Source organism: Aythya marila (assembly GCF_965140915.1).
Source record: "Aythya marila genome assembly, chromosome: 2".
Classification (NCBI taxonomy): Eukaryota; Metazoa; Chordata; class Aves; order Anseriformes; family Anatidae; genus Aythya; species Aythya marila.
Window position 1 is genome coordinate 86,209,346 of NC_139043.1, and position 10,548 is coordinate 86,219,893.

The window sequence follows — 10,548 nt, forward strand, 5'->3', positions numbered from 1 at the left end:
TCTTTTGGTATTGTAGTGTCTTCTGTCTACAACTGCCTTTGGGCAAGGAGTATTTTTCATTACATTTTTTGAGGGTCAAGAAATAGGTAAGCTCTGCAATTAGAATAAAATAATTATTATTCTTTAAAAAATACAGCTGGAAATGTTTTTCACTTTATTCTGGAAAAAAAACAACACTCTAATAATGAGTGAACAGGATAGATCATAAGAGAGGAGAACAATGCTCTCAAAAAACAAGTTAAGCTTGTACCACTTTCCAGAAGTAAATTAGTGGGCTTAGAACCACAATACAAATGGTTGGGAATCCTTCCTGATGTCAGTGATGGCTCTAAAGCTCATTCTGTGAAGGATATCCACAGAGTGTTTTATACAGAGGTGTGTGTGGATTCACACATGCACTAGTGTATAATACAGGGGAGGTTATAAGAACAATATTGTACAGAACAAGAGCCTTGTAAGTTACTCTCAACATAATGCTAACAAATATTTAACTATTTTACACTGGAAAGTAGGGAAAAAAAGTAGTCTTTGCTTTGTTAAATATCTCGTATGTTTCTACTCTTTGTACTGAGCCTGAGTAACAGTGCACCTCTCTCTGTGAGCCTGGAGATAGCTGGTGAAATTTCCACTGAGAGCTACTGTGCAAGTGCAGAAATGTATGAGAACACTGTGTTGTGTTTAAGCATTAGGAAGAAAAATTATTTGGAAACTTGCTAGGTGCACACTGAACCGTAAGCCCTGTTCTGCCCCTGTTGATGCTAAAGTTACAGAAGAGTAATAAATAAATGTTGTGGACCTTGATAAATATCTACATTTACTTTATGTATCTAAATATAGAAAAGGATGTAGTCCCTTTATTTTGTCGCTACTAAGGCAAGATCGATATTAATGACAGTGTATTTTTCAAACCATGAACTACTGGACAAATATTGTAATGATACAAAAGTTGATGAGTAGAAGAGGCAGTTGCAGAAAGTACTAAAATTTCACGCCAGACATTTCCATCAAAATAACTCCTCCTTACTGAATAAAGGGCAAAATGTGCTTTGTGAAAAACTGCTCTTCTTGACAATCGCAGAAAAAGAATTGCAGAATCAATATCATGACCCAATGTACTGCAAACAAAGTAGCATTTTCCCCTTTTCAGAAGAAAAATGTAATGCTTTTTGTAAATGTACAGTTTGGTTGCTTTTTACTTTTCCTTTTACAAATATGGTAACTTTCAGTAGTACTAGTTTTCTCCACTGTCTTTCTTCCTTTCATGCCTTTTGCACTTTTAAAAAGCATACTCAGTATGTTTGTAGTTCCAGTTTGTGTCTGAACACAGTCAGTGCTCAGAAATACTTGCTTCTTAGAATTCACAGTTTTCAGGTTTAGCATTATAGAAATCTTAGTTTAACCCGTTTCTTTGTAATATCAGCAGTATGTCCTAAAACCCGATTTATTGAAGAGGTCAGTGCTTCGTTTTGTCATAGTCATAATTCTTTTTCTATTGCCAAATTAAGGGCCATCTAAAACTTCATAAATAGCCTTTTCTACATCAACTTCTCTGCGTTTTCTCAGCAGCAGTGTCACCTGCTGTTCTAAACAGAGACTTGAGAGGCATAGTAATTCATTTCTATTCATTAGGATTACTGTTATTACCTACACTCTTTTTTTTTTCTGTCAGTGCTTAAATACACAGAAGAGTTAGTTGGTGGTGAGTTTTTGATCTTTAATGCTGTACTGATTTAGTTTTGACCTTTTAAAATTATTATTATTACTACTCCTACTACCAGGAATTCAGTGGAATAATGTGTACCAGCCAATGGCAAAAGGAGGATACATGACCTTTGGAATGACCTGCTGGATGATGTTATTTGACTCCATTTTATATTCTATAGGTGGCTGGTATTTCAGCAATATTGTTCCTGGTAAGATCAGAGATTTCATATTATATGTTTTTGAAGCATTCATGAAGGAGTTATTGAATGCAATGAATAGATTTGACTTTCCTCATTGTATGAGGAAAGTAAAACAAAACATCTTTGATTTGAGGTTTTGATGTGCCAAAACTCTTTGATTGCATTTAGGAACTGGGTCTTCCTATTCAATAAGTATTGAATAGTGCTAAAAAATGGACTAGAATTTGTAGGCAGACATGAAGTCTGTTTTGTTTATAAGGATGACAAATATTTGAAGGACTTTGTTGGTACTTCGCAAAAACACTGCTCAGTCTAGGAGAAAAAAATTGTGTGAAAATGGTGAATCTGCTGTCACTACTTTGGATTAAACCCAAGAACAACAAAACATTTTCAGTTCACTATGACTTTGAAATGCTTGATAACAGTATCTTCAGTAGTCTGGACTGAGAACTGTAGTCAGTCAATACATTAAAAGAAGTAATTAACTTCCAAGTATATTTGCAGAAAGTAGTGGGATATTTTTTTCAATATGCAAGTTTCATAAATACTGAGTTGGTTGAGGCATTTTGAATCATACCCTAATGCCCTATTAACTGCTTGAAATTTCTTTCCTCTGATTTTATGTCATCTTTTCTCCTAGCTACTTTGTATTTGTTTGCCTCAGCAGGCTGTTTGGTTCATTTTCTTTTCTCTTTCTAGTATGCAAGATTATATTGTCTATCTCTACATATTACTAATTCATTGCTTCTAATACACTGCAAACCTGGGTTGGAGATAGGGTAAAGCACAGTATCACTGAGGCTTCATGGTTTTATGGCAAGATCTGGTGTTATAGCAAAGTGATTTTTTCCATTTTAGTAAGGTTTGTGAAGTTCAGCTGAGTCTGAGCTAGTTAAATGCCCTAACCAGCTTTTTAAAAGTAATGCTAGGATATTAGTGGCCCACGTACAAATATAAAAAGGCTATGACTTCTGCAACTGTTTCTTTTGTACTCTTTCATCTAGGAAAATTTGGATTAAGGAACTATTGGTACTTTCCTTTTACTGTTTCCTACTGGAAGAACCTGTGTGGTGCAGAGAGGATGAGAAGACATTATCTGAATTCGAATATGTTTTTCTTCAATGAAAACTTCCAAGAAAAGGGTTTGTAATCATAACAGAATTTTAATATATATATACATATATATATATATATATATTTTTCTAAATAGTGTTAATTTTGATCAACATGATTCTATCATTGGTTGGTCCTATATTATATGTTTTTAGATCTTGTTTCTTTCTCTTTTCCATTGCTTAGTGTATACTATCAACAATATATACTAACTTTTAATTGTGCTGTCACTTGTAATGCTTGAATGGTTCAACTAAAACTATTGTCTATGAAGAGTTATGAAAACTCTTCAAGAATATGTAAAATAAGTAACTCTTGAGTTCATCCTGTACCTGTATTGTTACTTTGCCTTGTTAGGCTCTCCTGAAGTTCTTTACACCTTTTCATACTGTTACTGGATCTGAAAAGCCTTGTGCTTCATAATTTTTTTTTTTTCCTTTTTTTGCGGCAGCTCAATTTTCTTCCTCCTCTTCTGGTCTTTCTATCTGCTTCTTTACATGGACGATATAATTTTGTTCCATTTCCTTTCTATTTCTTATTTTCCTCTTCTGTTATCACTGCTTTTTCTGTCTCCATTTCTTAGCCTTCTGTTTAAAAAGTGACTATTACAGTAACAACATTTTTATCTGCCTTTATCTGCCTGTTATGTTCACTGCTCTACTATGTCTCTATTTAGTTGTTTAAAATTAAGTATTTAATTTAATTTAATTACAACCTCCCCTCCCCCTACCCCCCCGGGGTCTCCTTAAGGACTTTCTCACTTTTCATTTACAGTTTGTGAGTGAAGAAGTAAGTCACCCTCTTCTACATGTATACCCTCTTGGGGCTTTAGAACAACATGATGAGTCACTGTGGGCTGTATTTTAGAAGTTACTGTGGCTTGTAAAAGATCCAGTTTTCTGTAGCATAGGTGAAGAAACTGAATGACTCAGCAGTTTTATGTGTTGATGCCTCTCAGAGTAGTGCTAATTTCATAAAGTCTTGAGGTTCTTTCAAACATTTTTGGATAAACTATCCATATAAATTGTGCCAGAGTATCTACAATTTGGAACAATTCAATTTTATTGAGAAGATAGTCTTTGATCCTTACTTAAAATGAAGACTTAGAGTGTTTCCCATTGTGTACTCCACACTCACTGTAGAAACAGGGAAAAACTCCTCTGTCTGAGAAGTTACTAGCATGGTTTTTGGCTCAAGCCACCAAAGTGTCATACAACTTTGTGGATATGTTATTCTCACTTCTCCACTTACTGATACACATCACTTGCTTGTAACCTAAATTGCCTGTATGCAGACTCCAACACTGCCATGCATGCAAAGGAATGTTCCCCATTTCATGAGGATTGAGATTTATTGTACTGGTAATGGGATAAATGGATTCAAGGACAAACAGCTTCAAACAGCAAAGTGACTTGCTCCTGTGCAAGCCCCCTGCATATGATTCAAAGAGCACAGCTAAGAGACAGTTCAGTAGGAGTGAAAATGACTTTGAAAATCAGAGATTAGATATCTTACAAACTGGAAATACAGTCAGAGATGGGCTGACAGAGACCTCAATGCTGGAACTGCTTCTCTCAGGATAAGTCATCTACTGTTTGCAAATAATTTGGAGCTCTCCATCTGAAGCTTGCTTGAGATGCATTGTCTGAGGCTGGCTCTGTACTTATCTGTTGAGTTCCAAGATGTGATCAAAAATGTAGGAAGCAATGGAAAGGGCAAGAATGATGTGTTTTGATCGGTTTAATATCCTGACTGAAAGAGAAGCTAACTGGAAGTGAGTTTCATGAGTAGAAGAACATGAGAAATGTCACAGTAGGTGGTAATGCCTTACACTTCTGGCAAAAGTTCTCTCTAAACCTAGAAATGGTTGTGGAATGAGTAAAAATGTTTTTAATTCACAGCCTAAACCAATCCTTGAATTCATAATCTCTGTTTAGATATATATATATGTGTGTTATATATAATTCTCCCCTCTCGTAATTGTCATCCATATTAAGTTAATTTTTTTTGGAGTAACATTCCACTTAACTGTATTAAAAAAAAAAAAAAATCTCACTGCCAGATTCAATTGTAGTGAGTCAGTAAAATATTACATGTTAATCATGTGTGCAGGGGGATGGTGACTGACTATGCTTATGTTTGGAAAGCAGAGATACCTGTGCCAACCTTTCTCCTGACATAAGAAGACATCTTGATCTGGGTCACGTGGTCAGTTTGCTGAGCCTGGTTACTTCATGGGTAGAAAAATGCTGGGTATCAACTTAAATGGAAGACCTTGAATTATGTTTAAACCGGACTGCTGCTCTGAATCATTTCATGAAGAGATCTGCTTTGCTTTATTGACTGAGGGAATTCAGAGGATTGACTAGCTATACCTGTTAATATTATGTTAATGTTATATGAAATGGTTGTCTCTCTCTATATATGTATATAGTAGTTGACACAGTTTTCACATATTTATTGACATAAAACAATGATTTATGCAAGATGGTTATTAGTGTTTTTATTATTATTATATTATTTTTTCTACTGGAAATACACGTCTTTTTAATGACTCTATAGACATGTGTGGACATGTATACAACTTGGCATAGTTGTGTTAGGTTGCTTTTTAAAACTGCAAATTGGCCAAATTCTTAGAAAATATTAACTGGCACAGTATCTCTGATTTCAGTGGAGTTTATGTGAGTTCAAAGCATCTGAACATCTGTTCCTGTTTCTGGTAAATGGCAGCAGGGTTTAAGTTAACTTGCTTTTCCCCTTATATATATGTTTCAATTCAGCAATCTCTTGATCTGCTGCTTTTACTCTTACAGACTCAGTACCTCCAGGCTGGAAAGGCGCTTGCACAGAAGGAGCTACCATTGGTGTTGTGCTGTTGTCTCTCACCAAGGAGCATGTGGATGGCCAGAAGGCTGCTGTTAAAGATCTCAGCCTCACTTTCTATAGAGGTCAAATAACAGCGCTCTTGGGACCTAATGGAGCTGGCAAAACAACAGTTATGTAAGTCTGCCAGTTAATGGTATTATCATCCCCTCTGGCCTATGATATGCTTTCTTACTTCAGAATGCCTCTGAACTCTTTCCTCTTTTGTTGTTGTTGTTGTTTCTGGTTTTGTTTTGTTTTGTTTTTAATAAATATTATCCCAGAGCACATGAAATGTGGAAGCTCTAGCTATATATCTATGACAAAAGCAATGCAATGAATAGCAAATTGGGTCATCTGTGCCACAAATATGATGATGTAGTTGTTCAGAAGCAGCTTCAATAGCAGCTGAGTATGTTTGGCTGTGGAAATGAACACATCTCATGAAAGTGCTCTTTTCTGGCATCCTATGTGCACTCCTATCACATAGTGTGGGAAACTTAAGGGTTTTTGTGCCTTTTTCCTAGGTGTTGCAAGGGGCTTTCTAACAGATGGCCAGAGACTGAAATAAAATAAAAATGGCATTTAAAAATGTCTCTATTAAGAAGTCCATATATTTCTACTTTTATGTTACTTTTGATCAACTTTACTGAAATCAGTGATGCAGGATGGGCCCCACTAGGAATAACTCATCAGCTGGAATGCAAAAGTGGAAAAGGAAATAATGGACTGTTATATCTGGCTGGGAAAAATGGCTTTTTTTTTCTGGAAGTAGAGGAAATTAAGGACTGTTGAGTTGCTGATTTAAAATAACAACAACAACAAACACATCAGCAGTATTCCTATAATTAATGTTCAGTTGCATTGGTGTTGCTGCAATGATGCTAGGACATGCCTTAGGAAATCCAAGTGTAATAGTGTCATTACATCATTTTGCCTTTTTTTTTTTTTTTTTTTTCTCTCCTTATTACAGATCACTGTTGACTGGTCTGTATCCACCTAGCTCTGGCACCATTATTATCAATGGAAAGGACATACGGACTGATCTGGCTACAATCAGGACAGAACTGGGTGTTTGCCCACAGTATGATGTCCTGTTCAACATACTAACAGTGCGAGAACATCTACTGCTTTACGGATCAGTGAAGGCACCTGGCTGGACAAACAAACAGTTGAACCAGCAAGTCAGTGGGTAAGAGTTTTCCTTTTGTGTGTTTAAATCTGTCAAATAAATCAGTAGTGTCTATTGAAAACCACTTGAGCAAAAGGGCTAAAGCAAAATTGCAAATAGAAGTGACTAGAAACTGCAGGATTGATTTCTGTGAGTTTTTGTCACACTCTGTGTCCTGAAATCATACCTTGAAAACGGATTTCCTAGTTTCTAACCTTTACGTTCATATATTTTTAGTGAAACTGTTGATGTTAGAAACCTGGTACACAGAACCATCAGGTAATCATGTTTTGACTGGAGTGAGGATAGTTACAGCTGTAGTGGTTCCTGCCTCATGCTGTCTGCCTTACCTCCCTCCTGGAGGTACTTGCTGTTGCTGGATAGGCAGATGGAAACTAAACTGTTTTCATCCTGAGTTTTCAGATAAGTCAACACTGACTTTATTTATTATCTTGTATTCTCTCACCCGCAGTAAAGGGAAGATTAGAAGACCTGAAAGGGCAGCTGAAGGCAGTGTTTGTTACAATCTTTTTAACAGATATTTGTCTTTCCTTTCTCAAATTTATTTATTTATTTATTTTTAAGTGAAAGAGTTTAAAAACAAACAATACAATAGGATAAACAAGACAGAGCTTTGACATGACCTCACAGAATTTGCCACTTGTCAGGCTGAGAATGTTCGGTAGTGTCTTTAGGCTGCTGCTAATTTGTTATAGGACTAGATCTTGTCTTTGCATCATGTATATTAAACTATTAGTAAACTCTACAAGGTGAAATCTTGTTCACCAATAGCAAAATGCATTTTCTGAAATTTAGTAACAAAATGTATACCTTTCTAATACTGTGCCAGTGGAAATGCTTTCTGTTTACCTTCTGAGGCAGGCTAGACTGTGTGGAGGGCTGAGTGCTTCCACATGTCAATGGAGATATCAAGTTGATGGGACTTCCCTGTAATGTCCAACTAGGCTTTCGTAGTCTCATTTGAAGCAAAGCGGCCTTCCTTTTTAGTAGCTGTTATAAAAACCTGTTGCTTGGAAATTTTGATATGAAAAATCTCTGGCATGGGACACTACAGTCTCTCTAAAAACAACTCCCTAGAACAACAAGGGAAAATGAAACAGAGTCTGGTTACAATTTATGCAAAGTAATATTCTGTATTTTATTGTACTTAGACTGCTCAGCTGTAATTTCAGTAGCAGTCTGTTTTAGTAATGGCACATAAGGATACTCTGGACTCTGCAGGCCTTGCCACTAAGAAAATTTTATTGTATTTTATTAAGACAATGAATACCTTAAAATACTTCATTAAAAATAGGAAAATAACAAAACAGTGAAAAAAATGCTTTTATTAAGAAAAAAGATTGCTTTTAAAGAGATTAAGAGTCATTTTCATGCATTATATATTTGTAAAACAACTATACAGATCTGTTTCCTTAAAAATGAAAAACTTGCTCAGTGTAAACAGCATGGTTTAAGTTGCATGTTCACTCAGATTATTCAGGAGATTACTTTAGAACTGTTGATCCTTTTATATTTTGCTTGCCATGTTGATAGCAACTGACAGCTTTTTGGTCAATAACTGGATAGTCAGTGTGATGAAAAATGAATTGGTGGTCTTTCAGTGCTGTCTTTAGTGGATATGTGTCCACACCCTGCTCAGCTGTGAGATCAGTGAAGGGCCAAGGCTGAACAGGCAGTACATGGAACCTCCAGGCAGATTGGATTGAGTTACATGAGGTAGTGTTATCTTATCTGGGGGCTGTTAATCTGTTTACTTCACAGGAACATGCCTTAAAAAAAAAATAAAATAAAATAAGAGAGAGAAGAAAAAAGCAGTGTTACAAAAAACAAAACAAACAAAACAAAACAAAAACCAACCAAACAAAAAATACCCTATTATTTACTTCCAGTGTTCAAATGTCTACAGGCGTTTTTTAAGCTGTTTATGTAGTTGCAAAAACTGAAGCACTGTTTGAGTTGTGAAAATAACCATCTTTACCCATGGTTTAAAAAGCTATAATCTAGAGTTTGCTGTAGTCAGTGGACAAGCTAGTATTTATTCTGTTTGACTTAATTTCAAAATTATCCTCTGTTCTTATCCTGCATAATACTATTCCAGAAATTATATTTTGGATGGTGATGGGCTTTGTAGGTAGAAATTAGAGCTCACTTTTTTTTTTTCCTATTATTTTTGTCACCAAACTCTATAATCAGTCACAGTAGTGTTGTGTTATCTTTCATTTACAATTTTTTTGGTAATTCTGCTCTGGGTGGACATGATGTAACTGGAAAGCTTTTACAAAATTGCTCAAGCTTCTCTACTCTTATTTCAGAGCTCTGGAAGATGTGGATTTATTGGAGCATCAGGACAAACATGTTGGAGCCCTTTCTGGGGGAATGAAAAGAAGGCTGTCAATTGCCATCTCCTTCATTGGAAACTCAAAGACCGTTATTCTAGATGAGCCCACTAGTGGAGTAGATCCATGTTCCCGACGTAGTATCTGGGATGTTCTTCTGAAGTACAAAGCAGGTACAAAGTTTTACACACCATTTTTTTTTTCTTATTTTCCTTTCTGGAATTCTGTTTCAATAAAATTTATGGGGATAGTCTGAATATTAGTATCACTTTTTTGTAAGTAAATATGTTAATTTCAGAGGTAACGTAATCAACTCAGGAAACTTTAAAGCAGCCAAGCGAGATTACAGGATTTGTTATCTCACAGAAAGATACCTAATCTAACAGAAAGTTCAGCTTAGTTTTTAGACCTTTTCTGTAGTTTCTTAACTTTTTTGTTTGTTTCTTAAAGTTCTTTTCTGTCTTTCATTTCCCATTTTGCACATATCTATATATAGATGCATATGTTTTCTAATGAAGATATACTCATCAGTCAGTCTGATTCATTAATTTTGTAAGTGCCATGAGATTAAGAATGGATTGTGTGAAACAAAGTCTTCAGCAAGTGAGCAGTCAATTAGCTGTAATAAACCACAGTGAATGATCCATTGAAACAGATTCTGCAGTTATGTGATTTTAAGGAATCTCTTAAGCTCTTAAAATATCTTGAACTTAAAGTAGGAAATATTAAACCGTTACATGTAATACCAGGCAAAGCATGTTTAGACCTGAATTTAACACGGTGTGTCTAAATCTTGAATAAAGGTTTTGTTTGTGTCATGCAGTTATGTTTTGAAGGGACCTGAAACACATTCCATTAAGGTTAAAGGACCTTCCTGAAAGCCAGATTTATTTCTGTGGAGGCCAGGTTTTGTGGATATGTACAAATCTTTTTGATTCAGGTTGCACACTGATCTTTACCACTCACCATCTTGATGAGGCGGAGGTGCTCAGCGATCGCATTGCCATCCTGCAGCAGGGCCAGCTGAGGTGCTGCGGTTCTCCCTCTTATCTAAGAGAAACATATGGCCAGGGACACAGTCTAACGCTCATAAAAAAGGTATACTAAAAATGTAATGTGCAGAATTTAATAGAGCCTG